This window comes from Amblyomma mixtum, chromosome 3 (genome assembly GCF_055824585.1).
Source record: "Amblyomma mixtum isolate Tamu chromosome 3, ASM5582458v1, whole genome shotgun sequence".
In the NCBI taxonomy this organism is placed as follows: Eukaryota; Metazoa; Arthropoda; class Arachnida; order Ixodida; family Ixodidae; genus Amblyomma; species Amblyomma mixtum.
In genome coordinates this window covers 431,280,136-431,286,339 of record NC_143014.1, presented here as the reverse complement: position 1 = coordinate 431,286,339, position 6,204 = coordinate 431,280,136, and the positions used below count along the sequence as shown (strand labels likewise).

Sequence of the window (6,204 nt, the reverse complement as noted above, 5' to 3'; positions counted from 1 at the left end):
CGTGCGCCAGGGATGCCCTCTTTCTCCAGCTCTGTTCGTCCTGTCTTTGGACCCCCTGCTGCGCAGCGTCGCCTCCAACGAACGCATCCGCGGCTTTCCATTGACAGGACAGGAAACAATCGTCGTCTCGGCCTATGCCGACGATATTTCAATCTTCGTCCGAGACACCCGGAGTTTTGAGGCCTTCCTGGCCGTATTTACTACTTACGCGGCGCTGTCTGGTGCCGAGCTCAACGCCAGCAAGAGCAGGGCGCTTCGTTTTGGGACCTTCAGCGATCCCCTCCCGGTGCCCATTCCTTTCGTGGACGGGGTCCGAGTGCTAGGAGTCCTTTTTGAGCAGAGCGGTGTGTCGTCCCGGACATGGGATGAAGTTGTTGCGCGCACGACGAGCGCGCTAAGGATGGCAGCGCAGTTCGGCCTCTCCATGGAGGCCAGGGTGAGCGTCATCAAGGGCCGCGCGTGCGCCTATGCCCACTATGTGGCCCGCGTAGCAGTGATGCCGCGTCGTACGGCGGATCGGCTCGCGTCCCTTGTGGGCGCCTTTGTCTGGGACGGTGGCACGGCGCAGGTCGCTCGACGCCTTTGCCAGCTGCCGCCTTCTAGAGGAGGACTCGGGCTGCCCTGTGAAGCCACCATGGCGCGTGCGCTCAGCGCCAAGCTCGTAACCACGCTGGTGGAGAGCGACGCATACCTTGGGCGTTCGCTCATGTTTTATTGGATGAGCACAGTGCGGCGCTTCTTCACCACTGAGCGCCATATAGGTCCACAGGCCGAGAGGCCGCTGCGCTTCTATAGAGCGGCTGCTGGTTTTAGGCAGTCTGTTTGTACTGACTTGCCAGGAGTCGACCTGACTGAGACGCCCGCGTCTCGGCTGAGCGAGATGATCGCGTGCGTGCGCCTTGGCGCCGACGACCAGTGGCGCACCGCGGTATGCAAGTGGCGCACGTGGTGCACAAGTCGTCTCCCTCCGCAGGTCCGCGACTTTGAGTGGAGGAGGAGATGGAGAGTCCTCCCCACGCGCGAACGCCTCTTATCATGGGACCTTGTGCCCAACGCCCAGTGTGCGCAATGTGGAGCGCGAGAGACAGCGCGACACACTTTCTTTGAGTGCCATGTTGCCCGGATAATGTGGTGGCAGGTGTATCGGATGTTTTCAGTTCGTGCCGGGCCAGGCATCCGGCAACCACGGGATTATTTTGGCAAACTAGTGTTTATGTCCGCTATGTTTGTTTTGTGGCGTCGCCGCTGTCTGGCCGAAGCCCGGCGTCAACCGGCGACGGCTATGTACCCCGCGTTGCAGAGCCTGCGTCTCCTTATCTGGCAATACCTGTCTGAAAGGCTTGCAGCGGATGGGGAGGCGCGGTTTCTGCGACGGTGGCACACACGCTTCTTTGTCGTGCACGAAGGTCGGCTGGTTATGCCGGCGCTGCGGTATTAGCCGGGCCGACCCCCCCCCCCCCCCCCCCTCTCTTTACCGACTATGCTGGTTTGTTCGAGGATGGTGGTGTATAATTTTGAAAGGGCCAATCACCCTGAGAAAGATCCTTGCCCCCCCCCCCCCCGTGCTTCGTTGCTACGGGAGGCTGATTCTTCTTTGTCCAGTGTTCGTTCTATGCACTATAGGCTGTAATTTGTGATATGTACGGTGTGTTAAAATAAGGTCATGGTGTTTCTGGGTGGCCACCCACTTTGTATACATTTGTTTTGCCCTCAGTCATGAGTGTGTTTCCAATGTTTTGTTTGTTTGCACTGTTGAATAAACTTCCCTTTTATTCAGAGCCGGGATGAGTGGAATTCAGTGGCCGGATGAGTGGATTTCAGTGCCCGGATGACTGGAATTCAGTGCCCGGATGACTGGAATTCAGTGCCCGGATGAGGGGATTTCAGTGCCCGGGTGAGTGGATTTGAGTCCCCGGATGATGGCTCTCGGTCTCGGCGTGACGTCACCACACTGCCGACAACGGGAGCTAAAAGCATTTCATGCTTAATAAAACTTTCTATGTATCAGCTGCGATGTGCTACAAAACGATCACTTTATTGGAGATGTTGTTTTTACTGTGGTGTGTATTTCTGTATGTTTTCTTTTTTTTCACATTGTTTTTGATTGACTATATTAATGTATTTACTATTTTGCTTGTTTCTCACATTGTCTTTGATTGACTTCATAATTTGTTTACTGTTTTGCTTTGTCTAGCTTTCATTCTAGTTTTTATTCTTTTTTTCTCTCGTCTTGTTCTTTTTTTTTGCCTTTTCTTATGTATGACCGTCGGACACTTGTATCCCCCCCTCTTATGTAATGTCCCCACGGGACCCTTAAGGGTTAATAAATGATGATGATGATGGCTGAAATTCCTGCAGAAAAGGTCGGTTATAAACCCAAGTAAAGGGCACTTTAGGATGGACAGCACAGGGTTGAAAAAATGCCCTATTTTTGAATTTAATGCGTGGTATAAGCATGTCAAACCTCGCCTTGCATTTCGTACTGGAAAGCAAGAGCAAACTCACAAATCGGGATGCTGGCCAGGTGCAAAAACTAATTTATTTAAAAAACGACGTAATCTTCGTTTGGCAGCACTTCACACTGTTTGACAGGTTAAATTTCTCGACGAAATCAACACAGAGCTGCGCTTTCCCGATGTCAGCTGATTTCTCCACAGGTAGGTTCTCGAGGTACCCCCTCAACTTCCTGGCCATGTCAGCGGCCTCGGCGCTGCTGAGAGCTCGCACTTCGCCATCTTCACATGCACGCTGTTGGTAGCATCATTTGTGGAAACCACCTGATCAACAATTTCTTGGTCGGTCAGTTCGGGCACCACAGCCAAGTAGTCATCTGCACAGATTAATTCCTCGAACGCAACGTTCGGAACCGCCAGCTGACGCCACGTCGTCTCGCCGAAATTCTCCGCTTGCCTTCCAGTTGCATGCGGAAGCTTTCTGCCTACTTCTCGCAGTTCTCAGCGCCAACGGCTGCTTCTTCGCCATATAAGACGTGGCAAACAATCCGATGGCGGTCAAATCACTGCAGCCAGCCACTGCTTGCATGAAACTCATTGTGGCCTCAGATGCAAGTCAGACTTCTCGCCTTCATTTGAAGGACGGCACCAGACACTGGCAGGTTACGCGCTATAACGTCCTTGAACCTTGCAAACAAAGCATCTTCAACATCCTGGTGGTGGCAAAGCCTTACACTCTTGCTGGCATTCTTCACTACGCCTGCAGAGTGGACGTTTGCAATCTTCTGCTTTGCGCTCAAGATGGTTGATAAAGTGCTAGGTGCAACACCGAAGTCCGCGGCAATGACTTTTCCTTGCGCCCACTGTCAACCGCCCTGAATATCTTTATCTTCGTTTCAAGCGAAACTGCTATATGTTACGACGCGTTCCGCGATGGTGTCTACAGAATGGACTGCAGAGATCATAGTGATAGCGCGCGAGTCGGAAATTGCGGTGGCAGCGTAGCTGGGGAGCATGGGCATTGGTTCGATCACGTGTCAGTCGCATGCTAGGCAGCCGTTGATGCTAGATTCATTCGCTCTCCCTAGATGGCGTGGCGTGCAGAAGCATGGGTAATTCAAACACATTTTAGGTGTGGGCGATTAAAAAGATCAAAATTTAGCGTGTTTTGAAATTTTTTCATACTTGTTTGCGCATTTTGAGCCCTGTGAATATAAAACTGCTTCGTTATAACCGATATAGTGTCGAATTTTTAATTTTTTGTTTCGTTATACAGATAGAACTCCCATAGAAATAAAGCATGTCCAATCAAACTTTTCTTTCACTTCGTTATATCCGATAATTCGCTGTATCCGTGTTCGTTATAACGAGGTTCGACTGTTTATATGTATGTATAGAATACAAATATAGCTTCTTTCATACCTCATTCTAGGTCCCAACCTGGATGCCACCAGGACTATGCACAGGCCAAAAGGATTCTGCAACAAAGGCTACACTACTGTTGACAGCATACTCAACTGCACTGGAATTTTTATTGAAACACCATCTTCATTCAGAGTCCAAAATGAAACATACTCCAGATACAAAACACATAATACTGCAAAAGGACTAGTTGGCTGCAGCCCCAATGGATTTGTCACATTTGTGTCAGATCTGGCTCCTGGGAGAGTGTCTGGCAAGGCACTAACAAATTCTTCTGGGGTGCTGGAGAAGTTTGCACTGGGGCGATGTGTGATGGCTGACAGGGGATTGACTGTTGAAGAAGAGTGCAAGCAGCGGTCCCTGCACATCAACGTACCACCATTCCTGTAACGATGGCCTCAGCTCTCAGAAGACGAAAATGAGACAAGACTAACTGCTGGTGTGCGGATACACGTGGAAAGGGTGATCAGGAGGGTCAAGGTATACAGAATACTCTCCCAAGTGTTCCCAAACAGCATGTCTGGACAACTGAACAAAGTGTGGCACATTTGTGCACTCTTGACTAACTTCGTTGGTGAACCATTGCTGTGAGCAGGTGTGAATTCTCAGTGTTTGCTGTTTGATTGGATTTATGGAGATTAATCTCCCAAAGCAGCTCAGGCTATGAGAGACACTGTAGTTAAGGGCTGCAGAATGATTTTGACCACCTGGGGTTCTTAAATGTGCACTGACATTGCACTGTATATAAGTGCCTTGTGACTCACCTCAATCAAAATGCTGCTGCAGCAGCCAGGTTTGAGCCCAGTCTCTCGGGTCAATAGTCGAGTGCCCTAACCACTCAGCAACAACAACAGGCTCTTCACGTTTGCAATGGAAGGCTGTGCCAGTATGCTCGTACTTGTCATCATCATGATCCATGTTTTTCGTTGGTTGACATAGCCATTATCAGCCTCTGCAGGGCAGACTTCTGTATTAATGTAATGAGGTGCATGCGCCTGATGATTCTCATCCGTCAAACGAAACAGCACACCCTTCTACGTTTGCCCCCTCTCAGAATCTCATCAGTTGTGTTTCCTTTGCATTACGTGCCTTGTCCATGCCCATTTCTTCTAGATTTCAACAACCGACATATGTTCCCTGACTAACTGCACTCATTTCTTGTTGCTTGTAAACACACAATCAATACTACATTACTGGAGAAATCATGTCCTCATTTTGGACACTCTCCATGATTGTAATTTTATCACTTCCTCCATGAAGGACTATCATGGCTGTGCAACTGAGATATTTTTCATTACCTTATCAGATGCCTCCTCCACACACTTGTTGCAGAATGTCTGCACAATTTCTGAGATTTTAACCCAGCCAGAAGTTTTATAGTTTATGAAGGCTGTACACAGAAGTTGGTTACATTATATGGTCTTTTTTATCAACTCATTGATGTTGTGAGAATGGTCCATTGCAGAGTAGGCTTTCTGGAAGCCAGCCTGATTCTTTGGTTACTTCAAGTACGTTGGTGATAACCATTTATACATGTTGAATACAGAACAGACAGTAAGTTGAAGAGTCCAATTCTTCAAGGGGTAACATCCCCATATTTTAAGATGCTAGCATTCCCCAAAGATTCCAGCACGTTCGAGGTTGTCAGCCATTGCGTACTGAGCATGACAAGCTTTCCTAGCACATTGTCTCCATTTCCTTTCAATAGACACAACGTTGATAGTACCAGCGCATAAAAAAGAAAATTTCTGATGTATGCTCAACAGACCTGTTTAACCATTGCTATTGCAGTCAGTCTGTTTGAACAAGTTCTGCAATCCAGTGCCCTCATAAAGCTAGAAAAAAGTAGCTATTTGTCATCAATATACTGACAATGCTCCAGCACAGTAGGTTTCATTCTTTGCCTTGGAAGTATATGTATATTAAGCTCAGCTTTCAAGCACATAAGTTGTGTTGTGTTGGGTTTAATGGCGCATGGTGGCTAAGGCTATCATGCGCAAGAACAAGGTTAGAAAAGTTTCCTGCAGGATCTTATAAGGAATTGTAAAGGGCCTAAAATATTACTTATTACTGGCTAGTGATGATGAAGGAAGGGAATTTTAAACGTATCTGCTATTAAAAGCTTTAAAAGGGGGTTAGGTAACCTCTGTGACCATCCTTGGCTGGGCAAGGATCTCGAGGCTCCCAGCCAATAAAATAAAGACCTCAGCCTTTTTCTCGGGAGTGAGAAATTGGCTGAGGTGTATTGTAAAATCAAGCGGAGCACTGGTTAAGAACTCACAATTCCTGAAGAAAACCTGTTTCTCTTAGAAAACTAAAACATAAGATG

At 48.3% G+C, this 6,204-nt stretch overlaps 1 pseudogene; it reads left to right on the top strand.

The window, feature by feature from the left end:
* The first annotated feature begins 3,891 nt into the window (after positions 1 to 3,891).
* Positions 3,892 to 5,183, top strand: LOC149358106 (uncharacterized; annotated as a pseudogene).
* Positions 5,184 to 6,204: the final 1,021 nt, after the last annotated feature.